At 41.8% G+C, this 27,378-nt stretch overlaps 1 long non-coding RNA gene across 2 annotated transcripts; it reads right to left on the bottom strand.

Moving 5' to 3' along the window:
• LOC136146311 (uncharacterized) lies at positions 1-23,215 on the bottom strand. 2 transcript variants are annotated; one of them, XR_010658971.1, is made up of 4 exons: positions 23,138-23,215; positions 22,664-22,724; positions 12,334-12,413; positions 1-137 (listed from the first exon to the last, which is right to left on the bottom strand). It is a non-coding gene; the product is annotated as an uncharacterized lncRNA (long non-coding RNA). The 2 variants fall into 2 exon arrangements; XR_010658972.1 differs by lacking the exon at positions 1-137 and adding an exon at positions 11,731-11,825.
• Between the last annotated feature and the right edge of the window lie 4,163 nt (positions 23,216-27,378).

Here is a 27,378-nt window from a genome sequence, read left to right as displayed (position 1 = left end):
CATCAGTCCTTCCAGTGAATATTCAGGGTTGATTTCCTTTAGGATTGACTGGTTTGATCTCCTGGCAGTTCAAGGGGCTCTCAGCACCACAATATTTTCCAGCACCATAATATCTTCTCAGACTCAACCCTATCCCCCTAGATAAAACAAAGTAACCATTATTTACTGAATATCTAATATATGCAGGGCATTTCAGTCCTACAGTTCTGAATCCTCACAGTCATCTGGAGAGAGAGGTATTATTACTTATTTTTTTATAAATGATGACACTCAGGTGTAAAAGGATTCCTTTTTTTTTTTAATCAATGCTAGATATCTAAGGAGGAAACATTTCTGACATACCTGCAACCATCAGTTTGTCTTGGGAGATATAATTTCACGGCTACTCAGTGTGGTGATGCCACAGGGGCCACTTCCAGTTTGCAGACCCAGGTCAGCTTGATTCTAACTCAATTACTAGCAATGAAGCCTTCCTCCATCTTCATGTGTCTTAAGAGCATCCAGTTCTTTGGGTCCAAATAAATGGATACAGGCAGAACATCATACAGACTCCATTTCTGCTTTTATCCTCTCCATGTCTGGTTTTGCTCTCACAAAAAGGTTGAATAAAAGAAGGCAAGTTTGAACATATAAGCTAGCCATCAGCTGATGAGCCAGCTGAACGTGCATCCAGATGAAACCAAGCAGAAGGTGGATCTGCCACAGTTTTACAGATGAAGAGAGTGAGACTCATAGAGACTCGTAGAGATGGACCCTCTCACTGAAGAACACAGAACTAGTTGCTGGGTCAAGGGTTGGAAAGTGAACTTGAACCTCCCTGTTCCCATTGCACTTGCTCTTTGCAGAGGAGCCCTCTGCATCCGCGTTCATGATGACTCTTATAGGCTTAGTCAACGTGTGGGTTCAGGCACTGAGCAGGACTCCACACTCTCTAGTGAGGTCTCATAATCAAACTTGAATTTTAACGTCGGTCTCTAGGTTTACTGAACACCAGATTTGTTGATTTACATGGGAGCAGGAGTTGTTTCTGAAATGATCTGGTCTTTCCAGTGAGAAGAGGATACAAGCTTTTATCTAGGGAAACCCTGTGGCTCATAGTCTTCTCACTCAATGGGCTGTTAGCACCACTTGCACCATCCCTGAGCCTTCACCCTACTCAGGGGCCAGGGTGGCTCAGAGTCATCCTTTGTTCATGCTTTCATGTCATTTCTGATGCTGGATATATTCTGTGGATAGAAGCAATCCAGGCTTTTAAGTTTTACTTCTGCCATTACTGAACCTAAGATGACCTGTGAAGAGGCCTGTGTGTGATCAGTATAAATTTTAGAAAAACAGCCAGTCCCAAGTAAATTGTGGGCAGTGGTGATCTTTCTGTCAAATTTGCATAGTTTTATTCTATAGACTAAATGAAGTGTGAGAGTAGTTCAGTTAGTAGCTCAGTTGTGTCTGACTCTTTGTGACCCTATGAACTGTAGCCCAACAGGCTCCTCTGTCCATGGGATTCTCCCAGCAAGAATACTGGAGTGGGTCGCCATGACCTCCTCCAGGGGATCTTCCCAAGCCAGGGATCAAACCCAGGTCTCCTACACTGCAGGCAGATTCTTTACCATCTAAGCCACCAGGGAAGTCCCATAGACTGAAGGGTAGCCCCTTATTCTGAGGAGGGAGAGCATTCTTCCATGTTGGAATTTCCATAAAAACTATGGAATACAACTAGCCTCTGAGGATGGGCGTATCACGTAGTGTCAATGAGAGTACGAGAAGATCTCCAGCAGGTGGAGAAAGGAGAGGAGCAGGGAAAGGAAAAGATACAGTTGAAAATGTAGAGATGAGAATGTATAAAATGCATGACTTTAAAATATATACAAGTAGTCTGCCTTAGGTGGAAGAAAAGAATGATGACAGACAGGATGAACTTGATCAGATCTTGTATCTGCTGAGATAACATCCTTTTTCCTTTGTGAATAAATGCCAAAAGGCTAGCCCAGGCCCCTCAACAGCCAAGACCAGTAGTTTTGGAACAGAGAGCAAGTTATACACTGATTATCACTTAAATTTCCCTATGCAAGTGAGCAATGATGCTTATATTTGATGAGAGTTCCTTGCAGGACAGAGCAGCCTCTCTCGGGTTGTTTTCAGGGTGTTCCCAGGCTACAAACCACTCCCCTAAGAGGGAGATAGTGAGAGACAGATGAACCTGGTGTCTTGCAGTCTACAGAGTCACAAAGAGTCGGACACCACTTAGGAACTGAACAATAGCAACAACAGAGGGTCCCGATCATTCTGATGGGAGCCAAGACGTAGGCAGCTTAATGCCTCCCTTCCTTCAACCCCACACAATTCCGGTGATGGCTTACTGGAGAAATTCACACTTTTCACGATGTGAGCAAGGTCGATAACTACTGGAAAAGTGACAAGTTCGGGAACCAAGCTAGGACACCGGCCCTCTGGCTCTATCCCTGCTACTCTGTTTCCATGGCTTCAGGCCTGGTAAAGGAGAACAACTGACACGGTGTGAATTCCTAACCCAGTCCAGGCATGTGCTGCGTGGCCCTGTGTACTTTATACTACTCAATCCTCTGTGTAAGCATATAAGGTAAGTGCTACTTATCCCCATTTTATAGATTAGAAAATCAAGTCTCCACCAACTTATGGAAGATCAAACAGTAAATTGTGAAGCTAGAATTCACATCCAAATTTTTCTAACTTCAAAACCAATAAATACTCTTCAAGTAATAGGATAAAAAGGAATGGGAGGGGAAAAAACCTTTTTTGGAACAAAACTGAGTCAACTGTAGTGATGTGGATGTACCTAGAGCCTGTCATACAGAGTGAAGTCAGCAAGAGAAAAACAAATATCAGGTTTTAACTCATGTGCTGTGCTGTGCCAAGTCGCTCAGTCGTGTCCGCCTCTTTGTGACCCCGTGGACAGCAGCCCGCCGTGGTCCTCTGTCCATTGGAATTTTCAGGTGATAGTACTGGAGTGGCTTGCCATTTCCTCCTCCAGGGGATCTTCCCAACCCAGGAGTCAAACCCGCGTTTCCTGTGTTTCCTGCATTGCAGGTGGATTCTTGACCCACTGAGCCACTGGGGAAGCCCCTACACATATATATGGAATCTAGAAAAATGGTGCTGGTGAACTTATTTGCAGGGCAGGAACAGAGCACAGATGCAGAGAGCAGACTTGTGGACATGGGGTCAGAGGAGGAGAGAGTGGAACGAACTGAGAGAGTGGCACCGACATATATAAACCACCATGTGTAAATCAGATGCCAAGCAGACAACCAGTGGGAAGCTGCTGTAACAGGAAGCTCAGCTCAGTGCTCTGTGATGCCCTTAAGGGGCGGATGCGGAGGTGAGAGGGAGACTAAAGAGGGAGGGGATATACATATACATATGGTGGATTCACGCTCTTGTATAGCAGAAACTAACACAAGACTGTAAAGGAATTGTATTCCAATAAAAAATACTCTTTATTACTCTTTATTAAATAGAAATTGCTCTTCTATTTAAATATTAAGACCTCTCTATGTTTTTCATCCCCATTAGCTCTAAAATACTATTATTATTCTGATTCTGGATAGAGTCCTAACAATTGAGTTCTTCCTTTCTGTGATTCATTATTTTATTTTTTATTGAGATAGAACTGACACATAACATTATATTAGATTCAGGTGTACAACACAGTGGTTTGAAATCTGTTTATATTGCAAAAATAGTTGAGTTCTAATAGGAAAAAAATTGTATCCACATGCCCTATGAACTGCTATCAAAGGAGATCAAAATAAATGAAAGCATATTCAACTCATCAGGTATTGCAATAAAATTTTAATAAACATGTGTGCTTTTCTCCTAAGGTCTTTGACATTTCAAGAAGTAGGAGGTACAAGGTGCCCCATGAATATGTAAATATCTGAATTATTCTGAAACAACTAATGCATTGTCAACGCACAATTAAGTTTTCTTTTTTGGTCTGCAAAAAAAAAAAAAGCAGGTTTAAAGGAGGTAGTCTAACAACCTTACTCAGTTTTTCTACGGGTGTACATATATATACAAACTTGAAGAAACAGAGAGAGTTGCCCACCCATCTGGCCAAATCCAGCGATGCATCTCTCCCACTATCCTGCCTCTCTTCTCTGCAGCAGCTGACACAGGTAACATGACCTCAGTCTTGAAACACGGTCTCCATCCCTTTGCTGCACCTTGGACAGGACAACTGCTTCTCAGTGTCCTTTGCTGCTGCTCCTTCTCACTTCTAAATGTCGAAATGTTCTGGAACCCCATCCTCTCTTCACATTATCGCTACATTTATCTCATCCAGGCTCAAGACTTTAAATGACATTTATACTCATGGACCCAACATGTATATCTCTAGTTCAGCATTTCCTCTGAGCACCTGGTTTATATATCCAGTCTCCTCCTTGCCATTACCAGTTGGCCTCCATCAGGCATTTCAAACTTAACATATCTAAAACATCACTCCTAATAAACTGAATCCCTTCTCACGTCACTGTTCAGCCCAGAATCCCAGGAGTCATTCTGAACCCTCTTTTATCTCTAACCCCTTATTCAAGCCATCAGCAAACCCGTTGACTCTATCTTCAAAATGTGTCTCAAGTCCAAACCTTTTTACCACCTCCATTGATACCACTATGGTCCAAGTTCCAACATCTCTTTTTTGCATAGCTGCTAAAGCTTACAGAGTCTCCCAACTTTGACTCCTAGAGAGGAGTCTAGTCTAATCTTCATGTCTAGTCTTGTCTAGTCTCCTTCAGTCTAGCCTTGATGTAGCCATAAGTCAGAACTCTTAAAGATGAATCAAATTATGTGACCCACCTTTGCTCAAATCATTCATTGTATTCCCACTTATAATAAAATCCAATGGCCTTCAGTGCTTTACGTGAGCCAGATCCTCCTACCTCTTAGGCCTCATCAATTACCTCTCTCCCTTCACTCACTCTGACCCGCATCCTTGCTACATCCAGGAATTCTTCAAGCTTATTCTTACCTCTGAACTCTGCGCTAGCTCTTTCTCCTCCTGGAACATTATGTCCCCAGTGTTCACATAGCCCATGCCTTCACATAACTCAGGTCTCTCTGCTGAAATGTAACCCCTTCTGAGAAGACTTTCGTGACTGTCCCAGTTAAATTCATACCATGAAACACAAACACCCCTGGTTCTATTCCTCTATCTTGCTTTAACCTCTTCAGAGCCCTTTACCTGGAATTATTTTAATTATAACTGTCATAACTATCTTATTATTTGTCCAGGTACATTTCTCCATAAATGGGTTCATTTACCCATTTGTTTATTCATTTATTCTCTGCTTTCCAATTAGAACGTAATCTCCTCTCTTTTTTTTTTTTTTCACTGCTATATTCCAGTGCTAACCATGGTCCTTGAAACACAGCAGGCACTCAATAAATGTGATAATTGAATAACTGAATTTTCTGGATGCCCAATGCCATTCTGAGATGCTCTGTTACTCTTCCCAAGATAGCCTTTATCTTTAGTATCTTCCTATATAGTTGCCAGAAGTTCATTTTGTTTATAGATCCTATACTGAATTTTTATCCCTTCAGTACCAGTTACCCATTTCCTAATTAAGGCTAGACTCACTCCTCTATTTTTCAGATGCTACATCTCTGCCTTTTTTACCTAAATACTCTTGATCTCTGAGTAGTCCAAATACAGCCTGTGTACCCTCAATGGTAAGAGTATTTTTATTACGTTCCTCTGGATACAAGTATAATCTGCTGATTAGGCTCTAGAGAGAAAACATTTTCCCTCCTTATCTCTGTCTCCCCCCAGCCCCTCCTTCTGCCCTAGACACACACAAATACTAGACAGCAGTCCTGGTCTGATGTCACTTCCTGCATGGTGCTGTGGATCAGTCTATGTCTGCTGCTGTGTAAGCTGTCTAATCACAGAAGAAAGATAATGAGAAAACCCCACATGATTCTTCCCCTTGACTGGGGCTGGGGCAGAAGGTTATCACAGTGTCTATAAGAGGATATGTCTGTGTTTTGCTGGAGCTAGTGTGCAGAAATACAATTATAGTCAGATTGGCCCCAGTCTGGGACTAGCAATTAGCAATGCGCACCAACGAAAAAAATGAAAGACTGTTCCAGTTCATCTTAAAAATAAGCAAACCTCTGAGAGAGGTATATTAGAAACCACTTCTAAAAGACATTGACAAACTTTTACTGCTAAACTATATTAAACAATTGAAAGAACAATACAGTTTTACCAGTCTAGAGTAAGACTTGATCACTGGAAGGCTTTCAAAAATGATTGAAAGCAACATTACTTTCCCTGTACTTCATAGAAACCATATTTGCATAATTGCATAAAGTGACTCAGAATTGACCTCACTCATGAAAACAGGCAACAGATGGCATTAAAATGTGATGGTGAAGGAAAATGCATTAGGGAAATCACTTGCAAAAGCTAAGAGATCAGCCTGCTTTTCAGAGTCCATGGTATTTATCATTATTTGTTTGCTGCTATGTTCATTCTTTTTGAAAGATGTGACCCAGAATTTTGTGAAGGCTCCCATACATGGCCTCTGACATTTTTTTACTCACTTAACGCTTAGCTAAGGAGAGAAAAACAGCTTCCATAATCTTTGTAGTCCATGCAATCAAATCTTTTTCATTTTTTATATCCCAGTTCTATTATTATCTGTTCTGAGTGTCAATCCTCAGTTGTCTTCAGACAGCCAGCTCCAGTAGGACTCTGAGATTTCCCCCTCTCATACTAGAATTCATTTGGAGCAGCACTAATCTCAAGCCATTTTACTGAATGAGTGTTGGATATAAAAAGGATTTTAATTCACATGGAATGAAGACAGGAACTTGGATTATCAGAGAAACAACAAGCATCAAAGAAAAATGGTGTTTTCCTTTATAAAATACCCAGCACTGAAATAAAGAAAACAACTCTTTCCTAAATGAACATACAGCTTCTCATAAAGTCATGAGTTTCCTAGGTAATACGAAATACATAAAATTTTTTCTGAGAACTGCTACATTTCCCTCCAGAGGAATCGTGTTCATGATCTTCAAGCTGATCATAGAAAACAGACAGAAAAAATTATCAGCGCTACTTGTTTCCTAGGCAACCCCTACCATATACCTACTATGTGTCAGACACATATCCTGAGCTCTGAAAACAAAATGGTCTTTCCTGTGTTAGTAAGAAAAAGGACACACTGCCACTCTGTGACTCATATAAAGCACATTGTCTAAATGTACAGCTTCTATTGTAAGACGATGCCCACAGAGGGAGGTTCAGATGGTTTTACTCATCCGTGGAACATGCTCATCACTCATCAAGGTAGGTAACATTCACTGGCCTCACCTACAGACATGTGACATGTGGCCCATGTATGTGAAACTGATGCTATTGCTTGTCCATATCTCCAGTCTGCCTGCTCCTGGCAAAATCCTAGCTGCTGCTGCTACTCCCAGAAGACAGCTCTAAGAAAGGCTCCATTTTCCATGCGGTACCTAAATGGTTTCTGTAGGAATGTCTGTTTCCCTAGTGGTTGCTGACATCAGAGCCATGACCTCCCCTTCTCACCTCCCCTGCCTCACCCCTAGCCACCAGCAGGATCACGAGAAGTCCACACCTGGGAAAGCCCTCTGTATTTGCATACCTTCTCCCCTGGAAGACTTGTGCTCTTTGTCCACTTGGCTAGAATGGGAGAGACGAGGAGGGGGGAAGGTAGGAAGAAAGGCATTATTGATCCTCTTAGAATCCTTATAAGGGTGACTGTGCCTTGAATTTTCTAACCTAGCACTTAAAACTTTCTTCCCCTGCCTAAAGTAAAACATAACACATAAAATTACCAATAGTCAATCTTTTTTGACATGCAAAAATGTGAGTTTCATATGACTCAATCTAATAATAGTGACTTGATTCTTTGAATCTGTTAGTTCTAAAGTTCAGCTTTCTGGGACTTCCCTGGGGGTCCAGTGGTTAAGACTTCACCTTCCAAGGTAGAAAGTACAGGTTTGATGCCTCGAGGCCAAAAGACCAAGTTATAAACAACAGAAGCAGTATTGCAACAAATTCAATAAAGACTTCAAAAGCAGTCTACATCAAAAAAAAAAAAAAAAAAATCTTTAAAAATTAAAAAAAAAAAAATAAAGTTCAGCTTGTTAAAGGTTCAGATGACTACTGCAACCTGCCACTTTCCTTTGTAACTTTGTTACTATGGGAATTTTGTTCTACATCCCTAACAACTGACCACAAACAAAGTTTGGAACACAACCCATTTATATACTCAGGATTGCCTACAAAGGATGTTCTTTCTTAGGCAAGACAAGGCTGATGGATTGCATTTATTAGAATTACAGGCTAAGGAAACCACAAAAGGCTTACTTTGGGTCTCCAGATATCCTTCTCAGCCTCCTGGCTCCAAAACATAATCATAATCTAAGGTTGTCTGGTGGTGAGCCAAGCCATTCCAGGGAGAACTGGAACCAGGGATACAATCCACTCACGAGGCTGGACAAAAGCCACAGGTCTAAACATGGAGGCAAAGAAGAGGCTGACTAATCTGTGGATGGATAGACAGGACATGTAGTCAAAAACAGTGGTGCATTGGGTTAACCTGTGGAGGTTTAACATTCCTGATGCCTATACATTCCCCAGGAATCTTGATTTCATAGATCCAGGGTATGCCATGGGCATCCAAATTCTACAAAGTTCCCTAGGTAATTCTAATGAGCGGTCCCTTTTGAGAACCATTCTTCTAAACTTCAGTTCAAAGCCAGGAGAGAGATTCATGGGTTAGAATCATAAATAGTATTTAGAGGTCGAAAATGAATACTTGATCCAGGATATCACCCAGACAGGTGAGGCCAGTGGTCAGAAGTCCACGTGCTGGGCCCTGGAAGCATGCAGGCTGCCAGGAAGTCAGGACGGCCTGTGGGTCACGGGTGCCAGTCATGACATCTGGAGGCAGAGGGGAGGGGAGGGGCAGCAGTGAGGGGTGACGGGGAGGAGGCCAGAGACCACGTGCAAAACTCCCTCCAAAGACAGGGCAGCAGTCAAAAACAACAAGGAGCTGTCCTTGATGGACATGAGGTAGCACCCTGAAACTCAAAGGTGAGGAACTTCTTTCAATGCTAACTTCTCAGCTTCTTCTCTCTTTTTCCCTACAGTCTGGATGCTTCCTACAGCTGCAAGGAGGAGGCTTCATTAACTCAGTTGCAGGGGTAAAGACTTCAGGGGCAAGATCCCAGTAGGTCTTTATAGTGTTCCCCTCAGAATAAACAATCTACCTGCTTCCTGTATATCATGCCCAAAAGACAGAGCTATTTCCTTTAAACCCTGCTCAAGACTTAATTCTTCAGAAAATTTGCCAGTCCAAGGGCATAATGGATGGTCCAGTCTCTTGCCTCAAGGTACAGTCATGCACGGTTGTACAGTTTGTACACTGCACAAAGTCATTCAAATGAAAGAGGCTGAAGCCTAAAAGCATGTGGCTGGGTGCAGGCCTCTTTCTGCACCATTCAGCGGAGGCTAGCAACAGCTCTGACAACAATGACTGATTTGTATCTATTCAAATATTTGCTGACTGAAAGATTAATTTGTTAACTCTAATCCATCTCCCTATCAAAACAGATGGATAAATGCTATATTTTATACACCTCACCAGACATTCTACACTTACTTCACACACATATATTTTCTTCCTAAAAAATGCTCATGAGACTAAAAAAAAAAAAAAAAATTCCATCCAGTGTAGCTAGGGACAGCTCATTGCTCTGCTTTTTCAGCCAATTTTACCCACTGACGACAGCAGAGAAAAGTATAAGGGCCCCTTGTTCTGCTGTCTTTGTTTCCCATGTTATGAGAAAAATTGCACAGGAATTATGAACAGTTAGCAAATGGTGTGTAAGTGACCAAAAATTAAAAGACAGCTCTAGGAACAGGAGCAGACCGGCCCCAGCAGAGCCAAGCTGCTGGGATCCTGGAACAAGAATTAGGGAGTCAAGCTCTAGCCCTGGCCCTGGCCCCAGTTCACGGCTGACCTTCGCTTGCTCTCACATCCCCAGCCTCCCAGCATACACACAGGGCTTTGTGACCCATCCCGCACTGCCAACACCACTGAGATGCTACTTGGATGGAGGCCACAAAGTCACTGATGGGAGACCTCTTCAGCTGTGTCTCTCCCCGGGATCCAGCTCTCTCTCATCTCAGCCACTGCTTGGATGCCAGTCTTTGAACAATCGGGATCCATGGGAGGAAAAATGGGTTGTAGGAAATATTTCATTCCCCAGTGGGACTGACATTCTTGACAGAGCTTAACCCAATAGTGTAGCAAAATTCTAGTAAAATGTAACTATGCCTTTAAACAACAGATACCTCCTGTACATTTGAACTGGACTTGCCCTCTGCTTTCCCACACGACCCTTCCCCAGGCCTCATTTAATAGGTAACCCTTTGATACCTTTGTCCTGTGAGTCCATCACAGTTGCTACGTGCTCAGAGGAAGAGGACTCAAATGATCCCAAATGGACTTCATTTTCTGGCCGTTGCCTGTTTCTTCACCAGTGAAAGCACCCCTTCTATTTTGGAAATTGTATCTCTTGTGAACACAGGACTTGGAAATCATGTCTGTTGTGAACATGGGAACATGGTTCTCTCTCAGCTGACAGGGGTCTCCGAATACATGTCCAAGCCCGATTTGGTTGGTTGCCCAAAGAAATATCTCCCTTCTCCAAAGCTGGACGCAGCCCAAAGAGGGAAAGGGTGGAGCATACACCTTTAGAATTTATTCATATTTGACTTCTAGCCTCACACGCATGTCTTCCTTCCACTCACTCACCGGAAAGCTCTGATAATGTAAGGAGTCTCTGGAGCAAATAGAAAAAAAGAAGTTCTTACTTTAGTGGAGTTTTTGATATGATACCTGAGTCCTGTCACTGTCTCAAGTGGGCCTGATTTGGGGGTCTTGTCATAATAGGGGTCTCCTATCCTAGTGCCATCTTCTTCTGGGAACTTGCAGTGTAAGACTGGGTGAAGGAAGGACTGGATTTTGCTTTGCTTGCTTTTGTTTTGCAAAGAACCAAATATTTATCTTTACTTCTAAATTGGCCCTCACCTTGCTCACCCAGAAGAGACCAGGAGCTGAGATAGATATTAACACTCCCCACCCTTCCACTCAGGTCTCACCCCACCCCTGCACCCCAGATTTAAGAGATTCCAAGGCTGGACCAAGCTACTCCTAAAGCCCTTTCCAATTTGAGATTTTATAATTCTTTGAAAATTTTTCATTGACTGAAAAATGTTTTGCAAGTATAGCTTCTTATGGTGTTTCTCCTTTTCATGATTCACTTTCAGGTAAGTTGGTTCAAATCAAAAGGAATAAAGAGTAACAGAACCACATGTCTGTGGTGATTATTATTAATAGAAACTCTAATTTTAAAACCTCAATCCTTTCATGGGGAGGGATGCATAACATCTATACTTGAACCTTTAACTTTCTTTTCTACTTTATTTTTCCTCTCTAGAAAAATTATCCTCTAAGAAAATAAACAAAAGAATAAAATATATTTAAATTGTAAGCATATATGATTTAATTTATCCACTCATATAAACTTAAATGGGGAGGAATGCAAGGTCCAATGGTTTGGAGAGACTTAAAACCACCCAGTTCAGTGGTTCCCAGCCAGGGGCAATTTTTTCCCCCAGGGGACATTTGGCAATGTCTGGGGACATCTTTACAGTCCTCTCTGGTGGTGCAGCCATAAAGAATCCACCCGACAATGCAGGAGATGCAGTTCGATCCGCGGGTCGGGAAGATCCCCTGGAGAAGGAAATGGCAAACCCACTCCAGCATTCTCGCCTGGAGAACCCCAGGGGATGTCTTTGGTTGGCACAAATGGGGAGGCTGGGTAACGGTGCTCTTGACATCAAGTTGGTAAAGGCCAGAGATGCTGATAAACACCCTACATTCCTCAGGACAGCCCCCACAACAGAGAATTATCCAGCCCAAAATTTCAATGCCACTGTTGAGGAAACCGCCTCCCCCCCGCCCCACCCCACCCCACCGCCCGCCCGGGGGTCTAGAGGTATGAATGACTCTAGAAATACAAAACCATTATTTTTCCATACAAAAGGGAAAAAATCCTTTTTTCTCATTAGTAAATAGTAGACTAAGTCAAACAGCCTCAAAAACCGCAGTAAATAAATTTGGCTATAAAGACTTACGCGCAGCCTCTCCCTTTAGTAGAAATGTGGGGTGCCACAGAGCTATTTCCCCGTGAGCCAGAAAGAACGCTGCTGCCACCTAGCGGATGGAAAGGGATCCTCACCAGCACACCGTTCCTGGCCCCAATGGCAGGAGCCACGGGGTCTACAGGCATAGGATGCACCTATTTCCGTGTCCATAACACTGAAAAGAAAAAAAAAAAAAAAAAAAAAAAAGCCTTCACTTGCATGGCAAGCAATTGTTCACAATTTTTTAAAAATATACATGACTCAGAGTATTCAATTAATTAATTAACTTAGTACCTTCAGTTTATTTTCTCCATTTCATGTGTGTGATACGAAATGAAAGGTCTAGGTTTCTGATAACACGTGTTCGGTGGCTGTTTTTATTCTCACAGTTAATTGGGGTGTAGAGGGGTGAGGCAGCCTCAGTGACCCCAGAACTCTCTGGTAGGACCTTCCCTTCTACTCACCCTTTTCCCTGGATCATAGCAAGACAGTGGTAAGTTCTCAGCAAATCATAAATCAAGGGAATTCCTTTGCTTTATATGAGATGAAAATTAAGAAGAACTAGAATATAGACAGAAGTCTTTCTCCAACCACACTGTTGCTCCTACACACACATACACTGCCCCCCGCCCCCCCCACACACACACAGTCCATAAAGATGACAGTTGAAAGAACCTCTCTAAGAAGTCTGAGAAGAGTGGAACCACCTTCCCTGCAGTTTCCAGAGGATCAGACCCCAAGCTGGAGAACGGCAGTTTACCCAGAACTGTAGGCTCCCTTTTCATTCTTCCTGGTGTTCTATATCCAGCTCTCCCAAGGCTGGAAGGACTGAGCTTTGACTGGTTTCATGTGCCAAAGGTAGAAAGCTTCCAACTCCATCACCATGGAGATTCCTAAACATCTTAATGAGAAAACTTATTGTGATCTTCACAATGTGCCTTTTGAAGGGATTCTGAACTCTATTTCTGTGTTTTTAGACAAAGAAATGGTGGTTGGCTGGTTTATTAATACTAGGACATTTTATCCTGACCCACCCAGTCCTTTAGTTCCCAAACCAGCTCATAGTTCATGGTGCTTACATAAATTGAGATGGTTCTTCCTCCTTACTGTTTAAGGGAGCAGCCCTGCCCATATCCTGCCTCTGATTTTGCTGGTTATCCATTTAATACCACAGTCCTAAGCTTATTCTATTCAAGGGGGAAAGACTTGAGAGAAACTACTATTAGACCAAGAAAAGAGAAACTCATGTTATAACTCAGTCACGATTGAGTAATTGAGCAAAAAAAAAAAATGGTTATCTGTGTGATTATCTCTTTTACAGTCCCCAGACCAGCCATAGATGGATGGCTGGATGGACAGCAGTGAGCAAGGCACAAAATTTCATTGGAGTTTCAGCATATTCATGAATTTTCTACAGTCAAGAATCTCATGCAATTTTACATGAAAAAGTCCTTTCTTAGACAAACACAGTTTTATTTAGGGTAGATATTGTTATTAGTGTTTACATTGTATTAAATATTAATATGGACTGTACAAAAAAAATCTTCTGTTTATGTATCTCACAGTTATTCTGAAATCAAGTGAAGTAAAGGCAGCTCTTAAAGGACAGTATGCATATATAAGATGTCATTGTTGTTGTCAAATACAGTAAAACTGAACTGAGGCAACTTGTATGTCACAGAGTCAGTTTTCCTGAAGGTGAGCGCGTGTATCCAAGGATGAGGATAAGGATGCTTATTCCTCCAAAGATCACATACACTAAACTACCCTTCCCTGCCTCTAAAAAAGGAAACATGATTTGATAAATAGAATAATTTGAAATTGGAATATCCCCCACTCAAGTCCAAGAAATGTGGTTCTTGTGTCTAGCCTAGCTCATTATTTCATCTTATGAAGATACCCCAGAATATCTACTGGAAGCTCTTCTTCATCTAATTATTTATTGTTTGTGTTTTATATGAAACAGGGAGAAATGTTTGTGATACATTAATATGCAAGGAAAATAAAAAATAAATTATATATTACAAAATATATAGGAAAAATACATGAAAATAACAGTAAAGATTATCTCTGGATGCAAGTTTAGAAAGTTGCTTCTAGTGAGGGTCCAATACTTTTTAACCTTTTGCTTCTTTTATCAAAGTTATATATGCATATTTTAGAGGTTTGTAACTTTCTACTGTCTGAGCCACCTTTTAAAAAATAGATTTTCCTAAATGTCCATCGACAGAGGAATGGATAAGAAAGTTGTGGTACATAGATATGCAATGGAATATTACTCAGCCATTAAAAAAGAATGAAGTAATGCCACTTGCAGCAACATGGGTTGGCCTCGAGATGGTCACACTGAGTGCAGTAAGTCATACAGAGAAAGACAAACATCATATGACATCCCTTTCGACATAATCTAAAAGGAAATTATACAAGTGGACTTATTTACAAAACAGAAACAGACTCACAGACTTAAAGAATGAACTTATCGGTACTGAGGGGACAGCTGGGAGGAAGAGACAGTTAGGGAGTTTGGGATTAACATGTACACACTGCTATATTTTAAATGGATAACCAACAGGGGACCTACCGTACAGCACATGGAACTCTGCTCAATGTTCTGTGGCAGTCTGAGTATGAGGGGAGTTGGGGGAGAATGGATACATGCATATGCATGAATGAATCATTGTGTTGTGCACCTGAAACTATCTAACATTGTTCATCGCTATACTCCAATGCAAAGTAAAAGTTTAAAAAAAAATGGATCTCCCTGTATCACCTCTTTCTACCACCAAGTCCTTCTCCTCAGAGGTAATGAATAATTCTTCTAGACATTTGTTTTGGGTTTTGTCTCCTTATTTTTAAATAACATATTTATATAGCTATTTCTTGATGTTCCAGATTTAGATATTATCTGTGTCTTCCTATTAAGGAAGAGGAAGATTTAGCACTCTTGATGCCTCCATATGTTCATGAATTCCCTGTTCCCCAAACTCCAGTATCATTATATCATTATTTCTTATGGAATCATTATTCAGTATTTACAACACTATGGCCATCTCAGTATCACCCACATTTCTACCTACATGTTATTTTAGTGTTAATAACAGTCTCTTTTCTTTACTATTCTATGTTCCTGTCTCTCCAATCTCTATCAAACAAATAAATCTTTTCTCAATGCATCACGTACATCAGGAATTCTAAAAGCGTCATCCATCCCTTTAATAAGGCCTGTCTGGAGCCTTCTGAGCCCCCATTCCCTCTGGATGTGTTGCTCTCCAAGCCTGTTCCATTGTTATTGTATCTGGATTTCCCTTCACTGCCATCCTGGAGACATTTTTGTTTTGTCTCCTCAGTTTAGTTTCTGATTTTCTGGATCCCTTGTTTTCCTCTTTCCGGAAATATATCCTCCAGCTTTCCTTGAGCATATATGCCAGTATGAACTAAGAAGAGGTAAAATGGGAGATAAAATTTTGAAATCTTACATGTTTGGAAAAAAGCTTAATTGTTTCCTCAGATTAATTATGAGATTGGCTGGGTATGAAACTCTAACTTGGATATCAATTTCTGCCAGAATTTCTCATTCTCTATTGAGAGGCCTGATGACACTCCAATTCTCATTTATTTGATTATGATCTGTGTTTTTTTCCCCTCCTAAAACTTTTATGACATTTTCTCTATGCCAGTATTTTTAAGCCTTACAATGACATGAGTTATGAGATAGGTTCTCCCATCTATTTGTAACTTTAAGATTTCAATCTGGAATTTTACATGTTTCAGTTCTAGAAACCATTTTCTTTTCCTTTATGGAAAAAAAAAAAGCTGGATTTTCTACATTTGGATTAATCATTTTATTTTTTGTCTGAATTTCTTTTCTCCTACTTTTCTGCCTCTTTATCATTTTATTGTACTTTCTGGGAGATTTCCTCAACTTTACATTCCAATTGTGCTACTGAAATTTTTATTTGTGCAATCTTGTTTTTAAATGCTCAACGTTCTTTTTGGTGCTTTTAGTATTTCTTTTTACGTCATCCTGTTCTTGATTTACAGATGCAATATCACCTTTTATCTCCTTGAGGATATTATTCATAGTTTTGCTTTTTGCAGGGTTTTCTCTGTTTCTTGTTTATTTTTTTTGGCCTCTCCCATGGCCCTTTTGTCCCCATTGTCTTGTCAGGGTCTGTTTTTAGAAGCTGTTTTCAGATGACTGGTATTCTTGGCTGTCACTCATTCTTTAGAAGTGAGACACTTGGTGATCATCTTGTAACATATAAAGACACTGAGCCACTAAAACATAAAAATGTTTTAGATAAAAAAAAACTTTAAAGTGAGGCAATAAAAAACTGACTGGGGGCCCTTCATGCTTAACCTGATGGACTGCACTGCGGATGGACTGATAAGGGTCGGAGATCTTCCCTCCAGGGCTCATTTTACACTCTACCCGCATGTCCAGGTGATGCGAGCCTGGCCGGAAGCCTGGTTTTGAAGGCAAGTTGGGAAAAGAGGCTAAGAATCTCTCTGTGAACAATGTAGACATTTACTTAACCCCTCAGTAGAGTCCATTCCCCTACAAGGTATGGTTCTGCCACACAGATGGCCCCTATGCATTTGGCACATAGAAGAATGATCAGTATAATGCAAAAGTCACACTGATTCACATGCAATATTTCCTAAGCACAAGAGAATAGATTGTGGAATGGAATTCCAAATTTCAGCAGAAAAAAAGCAAAAGCTTTCTTATCGCTTGCTGCATTGGCCACAGGAACTGCTGTGCCTGTATTCTGAAAATTAAAAACAAGCATTTCCACCTGGGCTCCCACCCCAAAGAGGCTGCACCTCAGCCCTGTGTGGCTTTTGACTCCAGGCAGGTTGTACTCCCTGTCGGGACCTTAAGAGCAGCCAAAGTGACTTAAAATGCCACTTCTATCTACACTGCGTAAGTTACTAGCAGCCCTGCTATCATGAAAGAGTTGCCAACATTCCCACTCAATTATTTCTCCAACTTCATATTACGTACCAGCCACAAGAGGCCCCAGCCACAAATACGCTGCCTGGCTTCAGAGTCCAAGTTATTTCCCTGAGTATCAATTACTGTTTTTATTAATGTTTTGTATAAGTTTTGAGTTCTCTGCCCCATTCCTTTTTTTTTTTTTTTCTCTCCCATATGGCCTTTTATTTTTACAGTGCAAACCTGAAACCTATGGGTGTTTTCAGGAATCCCATACTTACTGCGTCTTATGGTAGCCTGTTTGCAAAACTGGCCACAGCTTTTTCTCTTTTATACATACCCCATTGGAGCTCACATGGCTTTGCAGCCCTGTCCATCAAGAGGTAGAATCTCTCTCTGTCCCCCTTGAATCTGAACTGGCCTTATGCCTTGCTTTGCCTAGATGAATGTACAGAAGAGACACTGTGTCAATTCTCAGTCCAGGCCTCAAGTGTCCCTTCAGGCTTTGATTTCAGGTTTCTCTTAGAAACCCACTCAGCCAAAGGGAAAATCCTGAACCCAGCCTGCTCAAAGATGAAAGGCCCTATGAACAAGAGGTGGGTCATTTCAGCTTTCCCAGCTGAAGATATGGGGCAGGGCAGCGAGGGTATCTTTGATTGCCTGCTTTTGATCCACATCTTTAGCCAATTTTTCTGCTTCCGATCCGAGAGTGCCCCCCTGTTTTAGAAGTGCCTGGGCTCTCAGAGTACTGAGCCTTGCGTGTCTTTGCAGGAAGGCTGAGGTTTCCGTTTCCTCGAGTCGGCTCACTTACCCCTCATTCACACCATTCCTGCTTTCAATGTTAGTGCTGTGTCCTCTCCTCCTCTCTCTGCCCTCAACTTTAGTGTCTTTTTACTTAGCTACTGCAAAGTGTAGTGGTGTTTTCAGAGCACATGTAGCCAAACACATATGTTCAATCTGCCAAGTAAGATGAATTCTCCTCACTTCATTTTATAGAGAAGGACACTGAGGTCACAGCAGCTGAGGGACTTGGCCAAAGCCACCTGGGTGGCTAGTGAAACACCTGGAACCCTCCAGAGCCCTGGAAGCAGTTAGCGGTCCTTCCCCTCTTCCCTGCTGCCGGCCATGACTATGTCAGGAAGCCCGCAGGACTAAAGGTTTCCTTAGTTGATATGATTGCAGGTTTTTTCTGCACAGTGCAGGAGATCCTGGGGTGCCATTGTCTGTTCCAGCCTTAAAAACAATATGATTGGCCAATTCACCACACATTCTGAAGCAAACAGGAAAAATATACTGTATACTGTGTAAATATGTGATCTCTGAAGTATTAGTCACTGAGTCATGTCCAACTCTTAGCGAACCCATAGACTATAACCTGCCCAAGGGATTCTCCAGGCAAGAATACTGGAGTGGGTAGCCATTCCCTTCTCCAGAGGATCGTCCCCACCCAGGGATCAAACTCCTGCATTGGCAGGCAGGTTCTTTATCATGGAGGCCACCAGAGAAGCCCACACCATCTCAGCTGATGACTAAACCATCCTTCACATAAAATTGTGAATTTTTGTTTTGTTTTGTTTTAACCAATTACCTGTAAACACTCAAACACAAGTTAAAAAATATTCAAAAAGCATTTAAAATTCTAATTATATAAACAAATGCTCTCACTCTACCCTGAAACAAAATTGCAAAGTACACATAGCGTCCTCACTGGACAGACAAATGACTCTCGAACTGGTAAGAAGTGGCTGGAACTGGGTCCTTTAGAACAAGGCCAACCACCCTTGTTGGTGTCTAATGGCCCCCAGACCAGTTACAGGTACCTAGTTTCTGCCAATAGTCACCACTGACTATGCAGAAGAGCATGGTTGCCATGTTGGGGTCACGCATGAGATGCCCACGTGGGCTGCTCTTGTCCTCCGTGCCCTCCCCAGGGAGCATGTGCAGCTCTACCATAGGACTCCAGTGAGTAGCATCCCAACATTGGGTCAGAGGTACGAACAGAAACCCGCCTCCAAACCCCAGTAGTACAAGAACACTCATCGCCATCAGTAGGAGAAACCTTTGGCCTTGTGTTTTCTGCTTTCTATGTCGAAATCAATAAATCACAAAAAACAACTTCATTTCCATCTCTACTCAGAATATTGCCTGACATAGGATGACCAATCACTGCCCAGTTTATGGAATTCAAACCACTCACTACTGGCAGCAGGATCTTTCACCAGTTGTTCACCTCCCTTCTGTTGTTGTTGTTGTTCAGTTGCTCAGCTGTGTCCCACTCTTTGTGACCCCATGGACTGCAGCATGCCAGACTTCCCTGTCCATCACCAACTCCTGGAGTCCACCCAAACCCATGTCCATCAAGTCGGTGATGCCATCCAACCATCTCATCCTCTGTTGTCCCCGTCTCCTCCTGCCTTCAATCTTTCCCAGCATCAGGGTTTTTCCAATGAGTCAGCTCTTCACACCAGGTGGCCAAAGTATTGGAGCTTCAGCTTCAGCATCAGTCCTTCCAATGCATATTCAGGGTTGATTTCCTTTAGGATTGACTGGTTTGAGCTTCTTGCTGTCCAAAAGGGACTCTCAAGAGTCTTCTCCAACACCACAGTTAAAAAGCATCAGTTCTTTGGCACTCAGCTTTCTTTATGGTCTGACTCTCAAATCCATACATGACTACTGGAAAAATCATAACTTTGACTATATGGACCTTTGTTGGCAGTATGATGTCTCTGCTTTGTAATATGCTGTCTAGGTTTGTCATAGCTTTTCTTCCAAGGAGCAAGCATCTTTTAATTTCATGGGTGCAGTCACCATCCACAGTGATTTTGGAGCCCAAGTAAATAAAGTCTGTCACTGTTTCCATTGTTTCCCCCATCTATTTGCCACAAAGTGATGGGACCAGATGTCATGATCTTAGTTTTTTGAATATTGAATTTTAAGCCAGCTTTTTCCACTCTCCTCTTTCACCTTCATCAAGAGGCTCTTTAGTTCCTCTTTGCTTTCTGCCATAAGAGTGGTGTCATCTGCATATCTGAGGTTATTGATATTTCTCCCAGCAATCTTGATTCCAGCTTGTGCTTCATCCAGCCTGGAATTTCTCAAGATGTACTCTGCATATACAGCCTTGACAATATACAGCCTTGATGTACTTCTTTCCCAATTTGGAACCAGTCCATTGTTCCATGTCTGGTTTTTAACTGTTGCTTCTTGGCCACCTCCATTTAGCCATCCCTAACTTCCTTTTCTTAGCACTATACATAGACTCCTACCACATATGTAGAGTTAGCTCAGTCTCCATTAGGATCCTTGTCAGTTGGTAAAGAATCCACCTGCAATATGGAAGACCCCAGTTCAATTCCTGGGTCGGGAAGATCTGCTGGAGAAGGGATAGGCTAGTATTCTTGGGCTTCCCTGGTGACTCAGCTGGTAAAGAATCTGTTGTTAATGTGGGAGACCTGGGTTCAATCCCTGGATTGGGAGGATCCCCTGGAGAAGGGAAAGGCTACCCACTCACGTATTCTGGCCTGGAGAATTCCACGGACTGTATAGTCCATGGGGTTACAAAGAGTCGGACACGACTGAGCAGCTTTCACTTCAGGGTGGCTCTGCTGCCTGCTCTTCACCCCCTTCATAGTAAGGAGGCACAGTTGAGCAGAGCTGAGCTAGCATCCCATAGAGTCACGGGAAATGCAATGATTGTTGTGCATATCCTTTGCACTCTTGCTCTTACTCTGCACTCTGTTAAAGGCTTTATAGGCATCATCTCTTGCCAAACCCAAGACAACTTTATGAGGTAGGTACACTTATCTTCAGCTTAGAGAAGAGGAAACAGACTTTGGGGAGTTCTGAAATGCCCTAGTTTACAGACCTCACAAGTGAAGGGACAAACCTAACTCTGTCAGATTCTAGAGCTGTGTTCTTAACCACTATGTTTTGATAGTTATTGTAGAACCAGAGCAGGGCAGAGACGTTTAGATTTTATGTGGTAGCAAACTTGGACCCTGGGAGATTTCAGTATACATGATTTAAGAGTTTCCTGGCAGTTGTCTTCAGAATGATTTGTTGTTGGAAGAGTAATTCAGCAAAGTTCTCTGGAACTTAATTAACTGCGAAATGACCCAGTCCTGAACTAAGAGTAAAGAGCAGCAGAAATGAGAAAATGGAAATAATCTCAAAGAATACCCAGTAGAATCTGGTGTCATTCTACATTATGAATTTAAAAAAAAAAAGAAGAAGAAAACAACTGAGTCAAAAATGACCCCCAAATTAGAAAATGGAATGATTTTTTAATATTTTGAAGCCACTGGTATGAATAGAGCATTTTGGAGAAGCTGATGAATTTGGTATTAAAGGTGTTTGGTTAGAACTTATACATGGAATATGTTGGAATGTTATCATAACCCAATCAAATACTATTTAAAAATAAACATTGGAAGTGCAGGTCAATAGGCAATAATCAAACAACAAAAGTCACAAAACCCTGTCGCTGGCCCTGTGAGAAATAAAATGTGGGCATGATCTAGAGAGTATAGTGAGGGAGACAACCATGCACATAAATAACATAAAACAGAAAAGGAAAAAAACTACAACAGAAATCTAAGCTACGTGCTGTAGGACTTGAGAGAGGCAAGAGAGTAACTCCTACTGGGGAAACTAGGGAAGGCTTTCTGGGGAAACTGATGAGCTTCTGAGACTGATGGAAGGTCAAAGTAGAAACAACATTCCCAGTGGAGTAAGTAATAGCAGCAGGTCCAAAGGAGTGGGAGTAGCAATTAGTCCAAGAGACTGGAACACAAGATCCCTGAACGGGGGAGGGAAGGATGGGAAATGTCAGGCTAGGGAAATAGGTTGGAGCCAGATAATAGAGGGCCTTAAAGTCTATGTTAAGCAGCTTGGACTTTGTTCTACAGCAAATGGGAGTCATCAAAAGCTTTACAGTAAGGAGTGACAGGTTCATATGTGAGTTATATGCTAATCTTTCATTTCCATAAATGAATGTTGGATTTATGCAAAATGAATAAGATTCTGCTTTCTATCTCTCCCAAGTCACTCTACTTTCTTTGGCAAAGTTTGCCCTTAGGTTAACATTCCTGAATATTTTGCATTTTTATATTCCATACAGTACTTTTAATTAACCTTCTGTCTAACCTAGAACACTTTTTCTTTCCTTTTTGGTTAAAACTGAAAATGTTACCAATGTGGACCAGAGACATCAATGAAATAATTTTTCCTCTTTTATTATAATCCAAAAGTCAATTTCAGATACTCTACTAGTTTGATTCAGATTCCATTTATAGCTGATACAAAAGGAGGACTTACTCTGAAGGCTTCAACCAATGTTTTCCTTGAGTGAATTTTTATATTGCATAGTTTCAGAGGGAAAGGATTTGAGGAAATGAAAACACATTCATTTCCCTCATAAGGACAGATGTCCTGCTTTAAAGAGGAGGGGGAAAGTCCAGAATGAGATAACACATTTAAAAACTCACCCCAGTCTTTTTCAACCATGGGGGTCCAACCAGAACAGAGAAACTCCCAGGTGCCACACCTCTGAATTTTCAAAGCAGCAACAGAGACAGTTAACCAAAAAACAGAGTTGTAATGCATTATACTCTTAGCAATTTTCTTCTAATTATTTAGTTAAAAATCCTTCTTTCTGTAAAACAAACCCATTCCGCCCTATCCCAGCCTCAAAAACAGTGAGGAATAGGGCCTCCTTTTGTGCCCTACTGTATTTTGAACTGAATTTCTTTTTAAACTCCTAAAGACTAGGTATTACATTGGACAGTTGTCATGTTAATTAAAGAAATTTGGCTACATAATATTTTGCCTCTCTTATGGATACCAGCTCATACCCCAAACAACAAAGGGTCCCAGAGCATGGGCTTCCACCTGTCTCTTCCCCTCCCCACCCCTCCAAGATGCATGCTCCTCTTTGGTTTCTCAGAACACATTAAACTCACCTATAAAGAGCCTGAATGAAGCTGAGTGGGAGCAATGCCACAGGAATGTAGGGGCTGGTGGGGGAAGGAGACCCTGTTAAAGGCGGCAGCTGCTCTTTAGCTATGCTTGGGCCAAGTGTTGCTTAATTCATCTTTTTTTTTTTTCCCAAGAGAAGTGAGAATTTAGGAAGCTAATTTACTTTGCAAATATTTAAAAGTAAAAATTTAGAAACCTTTGTAGAGCACTGTGTGGACCAAAGAAGTTGTGCCCAGTCTGCATGCCTGCACTGCCCTGAGGGTTAGCCCCGATGAGCAATCCAGGACCCGCACCAAATAGTAGGAGCATCTTTTCTGTAACTTCAGTGGTATTTTTGCTGGGCTTTGTGACATAACTAAAGGAAGAGAGACCATCAACAGACAGGTGTAAGTTCTCATATTTCACTGCCCTTACTTTCTTCTAGATTCCCTCCTTTAAGTTCTGCCCCCTCATCTCCTAAACTCCATCCCAAAGGGTCTCCTTGCCCATTCCTATCAACAGATAACATGCTGCCTTGCCACCAGCAGAAAGAACTAAGAAAACCCTAAGGAGGCCTTATTGTCCCAGATACCAGAAACAATTCCCTGGCTGTGTCTCCTGAGATCCCAAGAAAGACAGCTTCCCTTGACTTGAGAAACAACAAACTACACTGAGTCATTTCTTGCCAATCACAATGTTTCCCCTGGAAAGTAAGTTACAGTGCTTCCAGAAGTTAGCTTCTCATCCTAAGTCATCCCCTTCTATGTACTTGATCCTGGGCGGTGCACTCCCAGAGTATCAAGCACTCTTCCAAAGAGACACTGCTATGGTCCAGCAGTTGACAGTCATAATCCTATTGGGTAGACAAGGACTTATAGATGATCCTAATGAAAACATGCAATAAATCAGGCATGATACTTGAGCAGTCACAAAGCCAGTTTCCCCAGAATGAATAAGAAGCAGCAAACACAACCCAGTGACTGAACGGTATTTTTCACATTTTGCTGTGAGTTTTTATGAAAGACTGGACTCAGTAAATTAGCCTTAAGGACCCATGGTCTCCCCAGCCCCAGCCTATATCAGACCACACCTACATGCGGAGTTGTTTATTCTCTATCTATAACATCTTCCCTTCAGGTCTTATCAGGCCTCACACACAGGGAATGATCTGAGCTCCCAGGTGAATTAGCCCCAACTCCAACTTGTAATCTTTAAGATGATCAGATCAGTAAGACCTTTATTTTGATCTGACATTTTATTATTCTTAAGTTTTGCTACCTTCACCTCTACAATCTATAGTTACTGTCCATTTTGGTTGACTTCTATTCTTGGCCTGCTTCAGAAACCATCAAATGGACTCAGTTACCCCAGGCTCACCATGCTTCCTAAATCCCTTGAAAGCAGAAAGTCTTTGCCCCACTTTCTACCATTCACCATTTGCATGTCACGGTCAAGTCTGGATGATTGGAAACAATGCCATTTACGCTCCGAAGACTGACACCCGCAGGGCTCCACTTTGCAAATGGCTGCAATCCAAAGCATGCATTTACTGTAATGATTTGGTTTTTGCTTTTTAGTGCCACATCCTGCAACTGCCTCTTGAAATCACTTTTCTGCTATTTTCTTATTTTAGATCATAGATTTGATTCTTTACTTGCAAATGGCTTCCCTTCTCAGTCCAGGCATAAGTCACCATTTTTTTTTTGCTCCATTTAGAGAGTAAGAGGTCTTGATATTCTTATTAATAACTTGAAAGAACCTGTTAAATTTCTCTATAATTATTTTTTGTTTTCTTCTTTTGACTTTATTATTCAAGCTGGTCTCCATGCTAAAATGGTATTTGAACACTTTAAGATGATGTTTACCAACAGGAATACAAAGTCCTCACAGGCACGGTCCTAGCTGGTTGCCTGTCTCACTGGTTGCCAGTCAGAGGCCCTGTACACTTTCTTTGCCTATCTTCAGGTAGAGCTTGAGCTCTGGAATTGATCTGCTTGGATTCAAATCCTGACACTGCGTCCATCACTTGTAGCTTTGATCAGTTTATTCATTAAACTTCAGTCTAATCCTTCTACGACGGGGATGATGATAATGCTGGGTTTCTCGTGAGGACTGTCATGATGATTAAAGCACTGTGAGGGAAATATTCAGCAAAGAAATCGGCACACATTCAGTGATCAGGAGTCCCAGTGTTTCCTGTGGCTCTCTCCACCTTTCAGAATCAGAGCACAGCTTGGAGCTTGCCTGATGTGAAGCAGTGGGTGAGCTGTGGTGAACATTGACATTTCCATTTGTGCAAACCCCCTCCCCTGCTTTTTCTCCTCTTTCCTTAGAATTAAGATATTTTTCCGAGGCTCATCTACTGCACATAGAAATCCATTCCTCCTCTTGACAACTTTGTTTATATTAATAAGTCAATCCATCTAGCTGAAAGCTGATCTATGGCATATTTTAAAGTGAAGAGTTAAGAAAAACTGCCATGAAATTCATTTCTAGTCCTGTTAAATATCACAGGGGAAGCCCTGTCAGCCTGAGGAGTGAATTCTGGTCTCGCTCACAGAAAATAGGCCAGCACAGGCCGGGGGCTGGGAACTGTGGTCACTGTGCCACTAAAACGATTTTGTGCCCCAATTATCCTTCCAAGTGCCTCCCAGAACTAACCAGGTAACACCTCACCAACACCACCTCTTCCTCCTCTTGCCCACACCTGCCTTAAAAACAGGTGAGTTGCGTTTTATCTGGGGGAGGGCCTGTTGTATTTTGTAAATTTTTCACATGTCTCTACAAAATTCCATATTTTAAAACAAATAAACAGTAAATAATTATAACCTCTTTATCAGTAAATGCTTTTCATGAATTTATCACAAGAAATTATTCAACCATAAGTTAGAGAGATTTCTCTTGAGTGAACAGTTATGCTTCCCAATATATGATTAGGCCATTTTATCAATATGAAATATAAATATTGGATAGTATTTAAGTATAAGGTAAAAGAGTTTTTAACTTAAAAAGTGGTCGGCTATATCTATCAATGAATAAATCAGCAAATGTAATGAAAAAAATCTCACTACCTACTCATCCATGTATTTGAGCAGGGAACACGGTAGCTAGTTTAGAATTTCAAACCGAGTGGCAGTTTGAAAGGGTGGCAGCAGAAAGTGGCCTCATTCAAACTTTCAGTCTCAAGTGGTTTGGTTTAGAGATGAGAGTCTGGGGATAGGAGACAATCACTGAGACAGGCCTCCATGGGCATGTGGCCGAGAGACCCCTAGTCCAGTCATCTGTGCACAGAGGGGAAGTTACCTCCAGTTCTAGAGTTCCCCTCCCTCTGTCACCGCTACTACTAGGATTCACATTCATGTTCCAAACCCTCGCTGACATTTGTGTAGATACCTAATTCCAAATCATTATTGATTCTCTGATTTTTTTTTCCAAGTTCATACATGCAACATACCCTGCATGGGCCAGCAGCCTCCTGCTCTTCCTCTGAGACTCAGCGTAGAGGTCTTCTTCTTCCCCTCACCCCAGGTTCAAGGCCTTCTTCCTTTTCACTCTTATCATCCCAAGTTCCTTCTCTCTATACATCAACCACGGTTATCTGTGTACTGGGGAATGATATTCAAAATAAATCACAAGGACCAGTGCAGTCCAGGCAGTGCCAATCAGGACACAAGCTGGCTGCTATGCATCAGTGCAGAGTGACCACATGCCAGCCTGATGAGAGGGGACTTTCACCCATCAGGCAGTTAACCCCTTTAAAAATAGGGCTGTGCTGTATTAATGGGCACATCACCAGAGCTCAGCACATGGGAGATGTTTAATAAGTGTTTGTGGATTAAATCAGCTGAAGGTTACATGGAAAAGGCAAGGTGATGGGGGGCAGGGCAATGTTTCAAGTGACCTCAGCTGACTGTCCTTACATGTCATGCCCATACCTATCCCTTTCTGGGGTTTTTATAGCTATGTGAGAGTCAGACTAGGCCAAATGTAAAAGAATATGACATTCTGGGCTTCCAAAAGTTAATCATAAAGACCCCAATAGGTTTTAGATTTAGGTAACTAAATGGCTTTCCCAGGTGGCGCTTGTGGTAAAGAATCTGGCTGCCAATACAAGAGACCCAAAAGATGCAGGTTTGATCCCTGGGTGGAGAAGGAAATGGCAACCCACTCTGGTATTCTTACCTGGGAAATCCCATGGACGGAGAAGCCTGGTAGGCTACAGTCCATGGGGTCGCAAAGAGCTGGA

Source organism: Muntiacus reevesi, chromosome 14, assembly GCF_963930625.1.
Source record: "Muntiacus reevesi chromosome 14, mMunRee1.1, whole genome shotgun sequence".
Classification (NCBI taxonomy): Eukaryota; Metazoa; Chordata; class Mammalia; order Artiodactyla; family Cervidae; genus Muntiacus; species Muntiacus reevesi.
Note: the sequence above shows the minus strand (reverse complement) of the source record. Positions and strands in the feature narration are given on the sequence as shown.